Source organism: Oncorhynchus keta, chromosome 4 (assembly GCF_023373465.1).
Source record: "Oncorhynchus keta strain PuntledgeMale-10-30-2019 chromosome 4, Oket_V2, whole genome shotgun sequence".
NCBI classification, from domain to species: domain Eukaryota; kingdom Metazoa; phylum Chordata; class Actinopteri; order Salmoniformes; family Salmonidae; genus Oncorhynchus; species Oncorhynchus keta.
In genome coordinates, this window is record NC_068424.1 from 74,046,553 (window position 1) to 74,060,573 (window position 14,021).

At 49.5% G+C, this 14,021-nt stretch overlaps 1 long non-coding RNA gene and 1 pseudogene across 4 annotated transcripts; both read left to right on the forward strand.

The window, feature by feature from the left end:
• LOC118375492 (D(1) dopamine receptor-like) overlaps nucleotides 1-7,777 on the forward strand; it is a 32,058-nt pseudogene extending 24,281 nt beyond the window's left edge.
• Nucleotides 7,778-11,564: 3,787 nt separating this feature from the next.
• LOC127916279 (uncharacterized) lies at nucleotides 11,565-13,697 on the forward strand. Of its 4 annotated transcripts, none has more exons than XR_008094236.1 (3): nucleotides 11,565-11,591; nucleotides 12,819-12,916; nucleotides 13,672-13,697. It is a non-coding gene; the product is annotated as an uncharacterized LOC127916279 (long non-coding RNA). The 4 variants fall into 4 exon arrangements; XR_008094235.1 differs by lacking the exon at nucleotides 13,672-13,697 and adding an exon at nucleotides 13,373-13,398; XR_008094234.1 differs by lacking the exon at nucleotides 13,672-13,697 and adding an exon at nucleotides 13,275-13,300.
• Nucleotides 13,698-14,021: the final 324 nt, after the last annotated feature.

Below are 14,021 nucleotides of genomic sequence, written 5' to 3' on the forward strand. Positions count from 1 at the left end.
CTCGGTCAGACTGAGACCAGTGTTGATGGTAGAGGAGAGAGACCTCGGTCAGACTGAGACCAGTGTTGATGGTTGGGAGAGAGACCTCGGTCAGACTGAGACCAGTGTTGATGGTTGGGAGAGAGACCTCGGTCAGACTGAGACCAGTGTTGATGGTTGGGAGAGAGACCTCGGTCAGACTGAGAGCAGTGTTGATGGTTGGGAGAGAGACCTCGGTCAGACTGAGAGCAGTGTTGATGGTAGGGAGAGACCTCGGTCAGACTGAGACCAGTGTTGATGGTAGGGAGAGAGACCTCGGTCAGACTGAGACCAGTGTTGATGGTAGGGAGAGAGACCTCGGTCAGACTGAGACCAGTGTTGATGGTAGAGAGAGACCTCGGTCAGACTGAGACCAGTGTTGATGGTAGGGAGAGAGACCTCGGTCAGACTGAGACCAGTGTTGATGGTAGAGAGAGAGACCTCGGTCAGACTGAGAGCAGTGTTGATGGTAGGGAGAGAGACCTCGGTCAGACTGAGACCAGTGTTGATGGTTGGGAGAGACCCTCGTCAGACTGAGACCAGTGTTGATGGTTGGGAGAGAGACTCGGTCAGACTGAGACCAGTGTTGATGGTAGGAGAGAGACCTCGGTCAGACTGAGAGCAGTGTTGATGGTAAGGAGAGAGACCTCGGTCAGACTGAGACCAGTGTTGATGGTTGGGAGAGAGACCTCGGTCAGACTGAGACCAGTGTTGATGGTAGGGAGAGAGACCTTGGTCAGACTGAGACCAGTGTTGATGGTTGGGAGAGAGACCTCAGTCAGACTGAGACCAGTGTTGATGGTAGGGAGAGAGACCTCGGTCAGACGGAGACCAGTGTTGATGGAAGGGAGAGAGACCTTGGTCAGACTGAGACCAGTGTTGATGGTAGGGAGAGGGACCTCGGTCAGACTGAGACCAGTGTTGATGGTAGGGAGAGAGACCTCAGTCAGACTGAGACCAGTGTGTGATGGTAGGGAGAGAGACCTCGGTCAGACTGAGACCAGTGTTGATGGTAGGGAGAGAGACCTCGGTCAGACTGAGACCAGTGTTGATGGTAGGGAGAGAGACCTCGGTCAGACTGAGACCAGTGTTGATGGTAGGGAGAGAGACCTCGGTCAGACTGAGACCAGTGTTGATGGTAGGGAGAGAGACCTCGGTCAGACTGAGACCAGTGTTGATGGTTGGGAGAGAGACCTCAGTCAGACTGAGACCAGTGTTGATGGTAGGGAGAGAGACCTCGGTCAGACTGAGACCAGTGTTGATGGTAGGGAGAGAGACCTCGGTCAGACTGAGACCAGTGTTGATGGTAGGGAGAGAGACCTCGGTCAGACTGAGACCAGTGTTGATTGTAGAGAGAGAGACCTCGGTCAGACTGAGACCAGTGTTGATGGTAGGGAGAGAGACCTCGGTCAGACTGAGACCAGTGTTGATGGTAGGAGAGAGACCTCGGTCAGACTGAGACCAGTGTTGATGGTTGGGAGAGAGACCTCGGTCAGACTGAGACCAGTGTTGATGGTAGGGAGAGAGACCTCAGTCAGACTGAGACCAGTGTTGATGGTAGGGAGAGAGACCTCGGTCAGACTGAGACCAGTGTTGATGGTAGGGAGAGGGACCTCGGTCAGACTGAGACCAGTGTTGATGGTAGGGAGAGAGACCTCGGTCAGACTGAGACCAGTGTTGATGGTAGGGAGAGAGACCTCGGTCAGACTGAGACCAGTGTTGATGGTAGGGAGAGAGACCTCGGTCAGACTGAGACCAGTGTTGATGGTAGGGAGAGGGACCTCGGTCAGACTGAGACCAGTGTTGATGGTAAGGAGAGAGACCTCGGTCAGACTGAGACCAGTGTTGATGGTAAGGAGAGAGACCTCGGTCAGACTGAGACCAGTGTTGATGGTAGGGAGAGAGACCTCGGTCAGACTGAGACCAGTGTTGATGGTAGGGAGAGAGACCTCGGTCAGACTGAGACCAGTGTTGATGGTAGGGAGAGAGACCTCGGTCAGACTGAGACCAGTGTTGATGGTAGGGAGAGAGACCTCGGTCAGACTGAGACCAGTGTTGATGGTAGGGAGAGAGACCTCGGTCAGACTGAGACCAGTGTTGATGGTAGGAGAGAGACCTCGGTCAGACTGAGACCAGTGTTGATGGTTGGGAGAGAGACCTCGGTCAGACTGAGACCAGTGTTGATGGTAGGGAGAGAGACCTCGTCAGACTGAGACCAGTGTTGATGGTAGAGAGAGAGACCTCGGTCAGACTGAGACCAGTGTTGATGGTAGGGAGAGAGACCTCGGTCAGACTGTGACCAGTGTTGATGGTAGGGAGAGAGACGTCGGTTAGACTGAGACCAGTGTTGATGGTAGGGAGAGAGACGTCGGTCAGACTGAGACCAGTGTTGATGGTAGGGAGAGAGACCTCGGTCAGACTGAGACCAGTGTTGATGGTTGGGAGAGAGACCTCGGTCAGACTGAGACCAGTGTTGATGGTAGGGAGAGAGACCTCAGTCAGACTGAGACCAGTGTTGATGGTAGGGAGAGAGACGTCGGTCAGCCTGAGACCAGTGTTGATGGTAGGGAGAGAGACCTCGGTCAGACTGAGACCAGTGTTGATGGTAGGGAGAGAGACCTCGGTCAGACTGAGACCAGTGTTGATGGTAGGGAGAGACCTCGGTCAGACTGAGACCAGTGTTGATGGTAGGGAGAGAGACCTCGGTCAGACTGAGACCAGTGTTGATGGTAGGAGAGGACCTCGGTCAGACTGAGACCAGTGTTGATGGTAAGGAGAGACCTCGGTCAGACTGAGACCAGTGTTGATGGTAAGGAGAGAGACCTCGGTCAGACTGAGACCAGTGTTGATGGTAGGGAGAGAGACCTCGGTCAGACTGAGACCAGTGTTGATGGTAGGGAGAGAGACCTCGGTCAGACTGAGACCAGTGTTGATGGTAGGGAGAGAGACCTCGGTCAGACTGAGACCAGTGTTGATGGTAGGGAGAGAGACCTCGTCAGACTGAGACCAGTGTTGATGGTAGGGAGAGAGACCTCGGTCAGACTGAGACCAGTGTTGATGGTAGGGAGAGAGACCTCGGTCAGACTGAGACCAGTGTTGATGGTTGGGAGAGAGACCTCGGTCAGACTGAGACCAGTGTTGATGGTAGGGAGAGAGACCTCGTCAGACTGAGACCAGTGTTGATGGTAGGGAGAGAGACCTCGGTCAGACTGAGACCAGTGTTGATGGTTGGGAGAGAGACCTCGGTCAGACTGAGACCAGTGTTGATGGTAGGGAGAGGGACCTCGGTCAGACTGAGACCAGTGTTGATGGTTGGGAGAGAGACCTCGGTCAGACTGAGACCAGTGTTGATGGTAGGGAGAGACGTCGGTCAGACTGAGACCAGTGTTGATGGTTGGGAGAGAGACCTCGGTCAGACTGAGAGCAGTGTTGATGGTAGGGAGAGAGACGTCGGTCAGACTGAGACCAGTGTTGATGGTAGGGAGAGAGACGTCGGTCAGACTGAGACCAGTGTTGATGGTAGGGAGAGAGACCTCGGTCAGACTGAGACCAGTGTTGATGGTAGGGAGAGAGACGTCGGTCAGACTGAGACCAGTGTTGATGGTAGGGAGAGAGACGTCGGTCAGACTGAGACCAGTGTTGATGGTAGGGAGAGAGACGTCGGTCAGACTGAGACCAGTGTTGATGGTAGGGAGAGAGACCTCGTCAGACTGAGACCAGTGTTGATGGTAGGGAGAGAGACGTCGGTCAGACTGAGACCAGTGTTGATGGTAGGGAGAGAGACGTCGGTCAGACTGAGACCAGTGTTGATGGTAGGGAGAGAGACGTCGGTCAGACTGAGACCAGTGTTGATGGTAGGGAGAGAGACCTCGGTCAGACTGAGACCAGTGTTGATGGTAGGGAGAGAGACGTCGGTCAGACTGAGACCAGTGTTGATGGTAGGGAGAGAGACGTCGGTCAGCCTGTGACCCATCTACCTGTCTGTCTGTCCACAGATCACATGGGATACAGAAGACAGAAGGACAACCTATAAACCTGTACCGAGGCTGCAATAGGAGATCTAAAACCTCTACTATCCCCACGGGGGGAATATGTACAACCATCCACCTCTCCAGGACAAAGGATGTCAGAACTGATACAGAGTCTGGAACAATGCCAACCCCAGAGAGAGGCTGTCTGGAATGTCTTTTACCTTGTTGTGTTTTTATTATCACGGGACACAAACAAACAAACAAGAAGATGTTATCAGATATGTTTGTTTGGATGAAAAGGAGAAACCCAGAGGGCTTTCCTTCTGACCAGGCTCTTCTCTACACTATGAGCTGATTGACCCCTCTCTGCCCCCCCTCCACCCCCCCACACACACAAATCGTCCCTCCCCACCACCACCTCCCTCCCACCGACGATGGATCTTACGAATGACACCACGGTCATCACAGACAGCGACTTATTGGATGACTCCTCAACCCGCATCCTGACTGGCTGTTTCCTCTCGCTGCTCATCCTCTCCACGTTGCTCGGCAACGTCCTTGTGTGTGCCGCCGTCACCAAGTGCCGTCACCTGCGTTCCAAAGTCACCAACTTCTTTGTGATCTCGTTGGCCGTCTCCGACCTCCTGGTCGCTGTACTGGTGATGCCGTGGAAGGCCGTGACGGAGGTCGCAGGGTTCTGGCCGTTTGGCTCGTTCTGCGACACTTGGGTGGCGTTCGACATCATGTGCTCCACGGCATCCATCTTGAACCTGTGTGTGATCAGCGTGGACCGTTACTGGGCAATCTCCAGCCCGTTCCGCTATGAGAGGAACATGACTCCTAAAGTGGCGTTTGTAATGATCAGCGTGGCCTGGACGCTCTCCGTCCTCATCTCCTTCATCCCCGTCCAGCTCAGCTGGCACAAAGCCCAGACCTTTACCTCTACCTCCATCACTACCTCCACAACCACCCCCTACGGCCTCCAGGCCCCCCCAGACTCCTCTAACCCTGTTGGGGATAACAACACACATCAGGCCCCCCGGGACTGGGACAACTGTCACTTCAGCTTGAACCGGACCTACGCCATCTCCACCTCTCTCTCTGATCAGCTTCTATATCCCAGTGATCATCATGGTGGTCACCTACACCCAGATCTACCGTATCGCCCACCGTCAGATCAGATGCCTCTCCACCCTAGAACGAGCCGCAGAGAGCGCCAAGAACCGACACAACAGCATGGGAGAAGGCGGCGGAGAATCCAGTATCTCCGAATCAGAGAGCTCGTTCAAGATGACGTTCAAACGGGAGACAAAGGTCCTGAAGACACTGACTCTGATCGTGGGCGTGTTCGTGTGCTGCTGGCTGCCCTTCTTCATCCTGAACTGCATGGTGCCGTTCTGTGAGCCTTCGCCCCGCGGTGCCGCCGCCTCCTTCACCTGTATCAGCCCCACTATGTTTGATGTGTTTGTGTGGTTCGGGTGGGCCAACTCTTCCATCAACCCCATCATATACGCCTTCAACCCAGACTTCCGCAAAGCATTCTCTATCCTCCTGGGCTGCCACAGATTCTGTCCCGGAGGTCACGGCATGGGCGCGTTCAGTCTCAATAAAAAGTGAGCTCAGAGCCTCAGAATTCCCAGTGGTAGTAATAAACAACATATATGGAAAACATCTGCTGAGACACTGGTCTCAGAAGAGGATCTACAGTACCAGCTGTCATGAACGTCAGAGAACTATAGCATGCTGGTGCATTGTATCGCCATAAGCAAGCAGAGTAAGCACTACAACCTTGGTGTAAAAGGTTTGTTGGTGTCATTGAGGGTGGCCACCACCTTGTGCAGTGTCCCTGACTGTGCAGTGAGTGCAGTACATTTAGTGACACATTGTCTCTGTGGACTAGATACTACAGTGAGTCAGGGCCCCAGACTCTGACCCAGTGATGCTCTATTGTGTATTTTACAGAATGTTCAAAAGAGGTCACTTTATTACAAACGTTTTGAGATGTAATACAGTACTTCAAGAAAATATATTATTCTTTGCAATGTGTTCTCTTGCAAACAGTAACTTTGATTGTGTTTTTGTTAAAGTCCATACCAATACTGCCATTGTTTTAATTGATGGGGAACACCAAATGACGGTTAACTGAATAATCTTTCTAATGATGGTAATGAAATTCAGAAAGCTTAAGGCTATTTCATAACAAACATCAATTTAATTTGGACTGCCGTTTTAAATCCCTCTCCAAAGTGTTTTACCTTATTAATGAGCTACTCATCTTGCATTGTGCTTTTCCAAAGCAATGCCAGGTGTCCCAACAAGCTCTCATAGTCTCACTGCAAAATGAGACGTTCAGCCACGTTCTCCAAACGTGAAATTTCGAAGTGTTTTTCCTGCTCCTGCTGCTTTGTATCATTCCATTTCTCCAAACGTCAACTTTCGAAGTTAAGGGTTAAGTTTAAGCACTCATTTGGAATGGTTAAAGTACGGGTTAAGGTTTGGGAAAGGGTTCAAACATTACGTTTAGGCACTCATTCTGAATGGTTAAAGTAAGGGTTAAGGTTTGGGAAAGGGTTCAAACATTATGTTTAGGCACTCATTCTGAATGGTTAAAGTAAGGGTTAAGGTTTGGGAAAGGGTTCAAACATTATGTTTAGGCACTCATTCTGAATGGTTAAAGTAAGGGTTAAGGTTTTGGATAGGGTTCAAACATTCAGTTTAGGCACTCATTCTGAATGGTTAAGGTAAGGGTTAAGGTTTTGGATAGGGTTCAAACATTACGTTTAGGCACTCATTCTGAATGGTTAAAGTAAGGGTTAAGGTTTTGGATAGGGTTCAAACATTAAGTTTAGGCACTCATTCTGAATGGTTAAAGTAAGGGTTAAGGTTTTGGATAGGGTTCAAACATTAAGTTTAGGCACTCATTCTGAATGGTTAAAGTAAGGGTTAAGGTTTTGGATAGGGTTCAAACATTACGTTTAGGCACTCATTCTGAATGGTTAAGGTAAGGGTTAAGGTTTTGGATAGGGTTCAAACATTAAGTTTAGACACTAACATGCTGACCAGAACGCTCGAGCCATGTTGATTTTGTCCACCCACACCAGACGCGATCAGGACATGCAGGTTGAAATATCAAAACGAACTCTGAACCAACTATATTAATTTGGGAACAGGTCGAAAAGCATTAAACATTTATGGCAATTTAGATAGCTAGCTAGCTTGCTGTTGCTAGCTAATTTGTCCTGGTATATGATCATTAAGGATGGGTATCATTAAGATTTTAACGGTATTACAACTCTTAGCGATACTGCTTATCGATCAGGTACTTTAACGGTATTCTTATCGGTTATTTTTGTTATTTTTTTATGAAAAAAAACCCGAAACAAATTAAGAACAGAATTAACATTGCCTTATTTTCTGAAATGTAAACAATTATTTACAGCAAAAGAAACGGCAATAGTTTTCAACCCCTCCCTAACCCGGACGACGCTAGAGCAATTGAGCATCGCCCCACGGACCTCCCGGTCGCGGCCGGTTACGACAGAGCCTGGGCGCGGACCCAGAGTCTCTGGTGGCACAGCTGGCGCTGCAGTACAGCGCCCTTAACCACTGCACCACCCGGGAGGCCCAGAAACAACAATGTTTGAACAAATCACTATTATAGACTCTAATGTTGTGATGATGGAAATGTAAAACAAATTAAATAAATAATATTTTCCTGCGGAAGAAAAGTCAGTGGTATAGAACAACACAGGCCTGCAGGTAGGCTGCAGAAGATAAGACAGTGGTATAGAACAACACAGGCCTGCAGGTAGGCTGTAAAAGATAAGACAGTGGTATAGAGCAACACAGGCCTGCAGGTAGGCTGTAAAAGATAAGACAGTGGTATAGAACAACACAGGCCTGCAGGTAGGCTGTAAAAGATAAGACAGTGGTATAGAACAACACAGGCCTGCAGGTAGGCTGTAAAAGATAAGACAGTGGTATAGAACAACACAGGCCTGCAGGTAGGCTGCAGAAGATAAGACAGTGGTATAGAACAACACAGGCCTGCAGGTAGGCTGTAAAAGATAAGACAGTGGTATAGAACAACAAGGGTGGGGCCTGCAGGTAGGCTGTAAAAGACAAGACAGTGGTATAGAACAACACAGGCCTGCAGGTGGGCTGTAAAAGATAAGACAGTGGTATAGAACAACACAGGCCTGCAGGTAGGCTGCAGAAGATAAGACAGTGGTATAGAAGAACACAGGTGGGGCCGGCAGGTAGGCTGTAAAAGATAAGACAGTGGTATAGAACAACACAGGCCTGCAGGTAGGCTGCAGAAGATAAGACAGTGGTATAGAACAACACAGGCCTGCAGGTAGGCTGTAAAAGATAAGACAGTGGTATAGAACAACAAGGGTGGGGCCTGCAGGTAGGCTGTAAAAGATAAGACAGTGGTATAGAACAACACAGGCCTGCAGGTAGGCTGTAAAAGACAAGACAGTGGTATAGAACAACACAGGCCTGCAGGTGGGCTGTAAAAGATAAGACAGTGGTATAGAACAACACAGGCCTGCAGGTAGGCTGCAGAAGATAAGACAGTGGTATAGAGCAACACGGGTGGGGCCTGCAGGTAGGCTGCAGAAGATAAGACATTGGTATAGAACAACACTGGTGGGGCCTGCAGGTAGGCTGCAGAAGATAAGACAGTGGTATAGAACAACAAGGGTGGGGCCTGCAGGTAGGCTGTAAAAGATAAGACAGTGGTATAGAACAACACAGGCCTGCAGGTAGGCTGTAAAAGATAAGACAGTGGTATAGAACAACACAGGCCTGCAGGTAGGCTGTAAAAGATAAGACAGTGGTATAGAACAACACAGGCCTGCAGGTAGGCTGTAAAAGATAAGACAGTGGTATAGAACAACAAGGGTGGGGCCTGCAGGTGGGCTGTAAAGATAAGACAGTGGTATAGAACAACACTGGCCTGCAGGTAGGCTGCAGAAGATAAGACAGTGGTATAGAACAACAAGGGTGGGGCCTGCAGGTAGGCTGTAAAAGATAAGACAGTGGTATAGAACAACACGGGTGGGGCCTGCAGGTAGGCTGTAAAGATAAGACAGTGGTATAGAACAACACTGGTGGGGCCTGCAGGTAGGCTGCAGAAGATAAGACAGTGGTATAGAACAACAAGGGTGGGGCCTGCAGGTAGGCTGTAAAAGATAAGACAGTGGTATAGAACAACACAGGCCTGCAGGTAGGCTGCAGAAGATAAGACAGTGGTATAGAACAACACAGGTGGGGCCTGCAGGTAGGCTGCAGAAGATAAGACAGTGGTATAGAACAACACAGGCCTGCAGGTAGGCTGTAAAAGATAAGACAGTGGTATAGAACAACACAGGCCTGCAGGTAGGCTGCAGAAGATAAGACAGTGGTATAGAACAACACAGGTGGGGCCTGCAGGTAGGCTGTAAAAGTTAAGACAGTGGTATAGAACAACACAGGCCTGCAGGTAGGCTGCAGAAGATAAGACAGTGGTATAGAACAACAAGGGTGGGGCCTGCAGGTAGGCTGCAGAAGATAAGACAGTGGTATAGAACAACAAGGGTGGGGCCTGCAGGTAGGCTGCAGAAGATAAGACAGTGGTATAGAACAACACAGGCCTGCAGGTAGGCTGCAGAAGATAAGACAGTGGTATAGAACAACAAGGGTGGGGCCTGCAGGTAGGCTGCAGAAGATAAGACAGTGGTATAGAACAACAAGGGTGGGGCCTGCAGGTAGGCTGCAGAAGATAAGACAGTGGTATAGAACAACAAGGGTGGGGCCTGCAGGTAGGCTGCAGAAGATAAGACAGTGGTATAGAACAACACGGGTGGGGCCTGCAGGTAGGCTGTAAAAGATAAGACAGTGGTATAGAACAACACAGGCCTGCAGGTAGGCTGCAGAAGATAAGACAGTGGTATAGAGCAACACAGGCCTGCAGGTAGGCTGCAGAAGATAAGACAGTGGTATAGAGCAACACAGGCCTGCAGGTAGGCTGCAGAAGATAAGACAGTGGTATAGAGCAACACAGGCCTGCAGGTAGGCTGCAGAAGATAAGACAGTGGTATAGAACAACACTGGTGGGGCCTGCAGGTAGGCTGCAGAAGATAAGACAGTGGTATAGAACAACACAGGCCTGCAGGTAGGCTGCAGAAGATAAGACAGTGGTATAGAACAACACAGGTGGGGCCTGCAGGTAGGCTGCAGAAGATAAGACAGTGGTATAGAACAACACAGGCCTGCAGGTAGGCTGCAGAAGATAAGACAGTGGTATAGAACAACAAGGGTGGGGCCTGCAGGTAGGCTGCAGAAGATAAGACAGTGGTATAGAACAACACAGGCCTGCAGGTAGGCTGTAAAAGACAAGACAGTGGTATAGAACAACACAGGCCTGCAGGTGGGCTGTAAAAGATAAGACAGTGGTATAGAACAACACAGGCCTGCAGGTAGGCTGCAGAAGATAAGACAGTGGTATAGAGCAACACGGGTGGGGCCTGCAGGTAGGCTGCAGAAGATAAGACATTGGTATAGAACAACACTGGTGGGGCCTGCAGGTAGGCTGCAGAAGATAAGACAGTGGTATAGAACAACAAGGGTGGGGCCTGCAGGTAGGCTGTAAAAGATAAGACAGTGGTATAGAACAACACGGGTGGGGCCTGCAGGTAGGCTGTAAAAGATAAGACAGTGGTATAGAACAACACGGGTGGGGCCTGCAGGTAGGCTGTAAAAGATAAGACAGTGGTATAGAACAACTGGGGCCTGCAGGTAGGCTGCAGAAGATAAGACATTGGTATAGAACAACACTGGTGGGGCCTGCAGGTAGGCTGTAAAAGATAAGACATTGGTATAGAACAACAAGGGTGGGGCCTGCAGGTAGGCTGCAGAAGATAAGACAGTGGTATAGAGCAACACAGGCCTGCAGGTAGGCTGCAGAAGATAAGACATTGGTATAGAACAACAAGGGTGGGGCCTGCAGGTAGGCTGTAAAAGATAAGACAGTGGTATAGAACAACACGGGTGGGGCCTGCAGGTAGGCTGCAGAAGATAAGACATTGGTATAGAACAACACTGGTGGGGCCTGCAGGTAGGCTGTAAAAGATAAGACATTGGTATAGAACAACAAGGGTGGGGCCTGCAGGTAGGCTGCAGAAGATAAGACAGTGGTATAGAGCAACACAGGCCTGCAGGTAGGCTGCAGAAGATAAGACAGTGGTATAGAACAACACAGGCCTGCAGGTACGATGTAAAAGATAAGACAGTGGTATAGAACAACACAGGCCTGCAGGTAGGCTGTAAAAGATAAGACAGTGGTATAGAACAACACAGGCCTGCAGGTAGGCTGTAAAAGATAAGACAGTGGTATAGAACAACACAGGCCTGCAGGTACGATGTAAAAGATAAGACAGTGGTATAGAACAACACAGGCCTGCAGGTGGGCTGTAAAAGATAAGACAGTGGTATAGAACAACACAGGCCTGCAGGTAGGCTGCAGAAGATAAGACAGTGGTATAGAACAACACAGGTGGGGCCTGCAGGTAGGCTGTAAAAGATAAGACAGTGGTATAGAGCAACACAGGCCTGCAGGTAGGCTGCAGAAGATAAGACAGTGGTATAGAACAACACAGGCCTGCAGGTAGGCTGTAAAAGATAAGACAGTGGTATAGAACAACACAGGCCTGCAGGTAGGCTGCAAAAGATAAGACAGTGGTATAGAACAACACTGGTGGGGCCTGCAGGTAGGCTGCAGAAGATAAGACAGTGGTATAGAACAACACAGGCCTGCAGGTACGATGTAAAAAGATAAGACATTGGTATAGAACAACAAGGGTGGGGCCTGCAGGTAGGCTGCAGAAGATAAGACAGTGGTATAGAACAACACAGGTGGGGCCTGCAGGTAGGCTGTAAAAGATAAGACATTGGTATAGAACAACAAGGGTGGGGCCTGCAGGTAGGCTGCAGAAGATAAGACAGTGGTATAGAACAACACTGGTGGGGCCTGCAGGTAGGCTGCAGAAGATAAGACAGTGGTATAGAACAACACAGGTGGGGCCTGCAGGTAGGCTGTAAAAGATAAGACAGTGGTATAGAACAACACGGGTGGGGCCTGCAGGTAGGCTGCAGAAGATAAGACATTGGTATAGAACAACAAGGGTGGGGCCTGCAGGTAGGCTGTAAAAGATAAGACATTGGTATAGAACAACACTGGTGGGGCCTGCAGGTAGGCTGTAAAAGATAAGACATTGGTATAGAACAACAAGGGTGGGGCCTGCAGGTAGGCTGCAGAAGATAAGACAGTGGTATAGAGCAACACAGGCCTGCAGGTAGGCTGCAGAAGATAAGACAGTGGTATAGAACAACACAGGCCTGCAGGTACGATGTAAAAGATAAGACAGTGGTATAGAACAACACAGGCCTGCAGGTAGGCTGTAAAAGATAAGACAGTGGTATAGAACAACACAGGCCTGCAGGTAGGCTGTAAAAGATAAGACAGTGGTATAGAACAACACAGGCCTGCAGGTAGGCTGTAAAAGATAAGACAGTGGTATAGAACAACACAGGCCTGCAGGTAGGCTGTAAAAGATAAGACAGTGGTATAGAGCAACACAGGCCTGCAGGTAGGCTGCAGAAGATAAGACAGTGGTATAGAACAACACAGGCCTGCAGGTAGGCTGTAAAAGATAAGACAGTGGTATAGAGCAACACAGGCCTGCAGGTAGGCTGCAGAAGATAAGACAGTGGTATAGAACAACACAGGCCTGCAGGTAGGCTGTAAAAGATAAGACAGTGGTATAGAACAACACAGGCCTGCAGGTAGGCTGTAAAAGATAAGACAGTGGTATAGAACAACACAGGCCTGCAGGTAGGCTGCAGAAGATAAGACAGTGGTATAGAACAACACAGGCCTGCAGGTACGATGTAAAAGATAAGACATTGGTATAGAACAACAAGGGTGGGGCCTGCAGGTAGGCTGCAGAAGATAAGACAGTGGTATAGAACAACACAGGTGGGGCCTGCAGGTAGGCTGTAAAAGATAAGACATTGGTATAGAACAACAAGGGTGGGGCCTGCAGGTAGGCTGCAGAAGATAAGACAGTGGTATAGAGCAACACAGGCCTGCAGGTAGGCTGCAGAAGATAAGACAGTGGTATAGAACAACACAGGCCTGCAGGTACGATGTAAAAGATAAGACAGTGGTATAGAACAACACAGGCCTGCAGGTAGGCTGTAAAAGATAAGACAGTGGTATAGAACAACACAGGCCTGCAGGTAGGCTGTAAAAGATAAGACAGTGGTATAGAACAACACAGGCCTGCAGGTACGATGTAAAAGATAAGACAGTGGTATAGAACAACACAGGCCTGCAGGTAGGCTGTAAAAGATAAGACAGTGGTATAGAGCAACACAGGCCTGCAGGTAGGCTGCAGAAGATAAGACAGTGGTATAGAACAACAAGGGTGGGGCCTGCAGGTAGGCTGCAGAAGATAAGACAGTGGTATAGAGCAACACAGGCCTGCAGGTAGGCTGCAGAAGATAAGACAGTGGTATAGAACAACACAGGCCTGCAGGTAGGCTGCAGAAGATAAGACAGTGGTATAGAACAACACAGGCCTGCAGGTAGGCTGCAAAAGATAAGACAGTGGTATAGAACAACACAGGCCTGCAGGTAGGCTGTAAAAGATAAGACAGTGGTATAGAACAACACAGGCCTGCAGGTAGGCTGCAGAAGATAAGACAGTGGTATAGAACAACACAGGCCTGCAGGTACGATGTAAAAGATAAGACAGTGGTATAGAACAACACAGGCCTGCAGGTAGGCTGCAAAAGGACTAAGGAAGGACTAGGTCTTAGCAGTTCTTCTGGAGAAAGATCAACATATGTGCCTTCTCTGGCAGAAGTCGGGACCTCTCCTGGCTTATTGTGTTCCCTGCAGTCGAAAATACCCTCCTGTAAGGTGTGGAGGCTTGAGCACAGAGGTAGCTTGTTGCAATGTTTGTGAGGAGGGGCAGAGTAGCT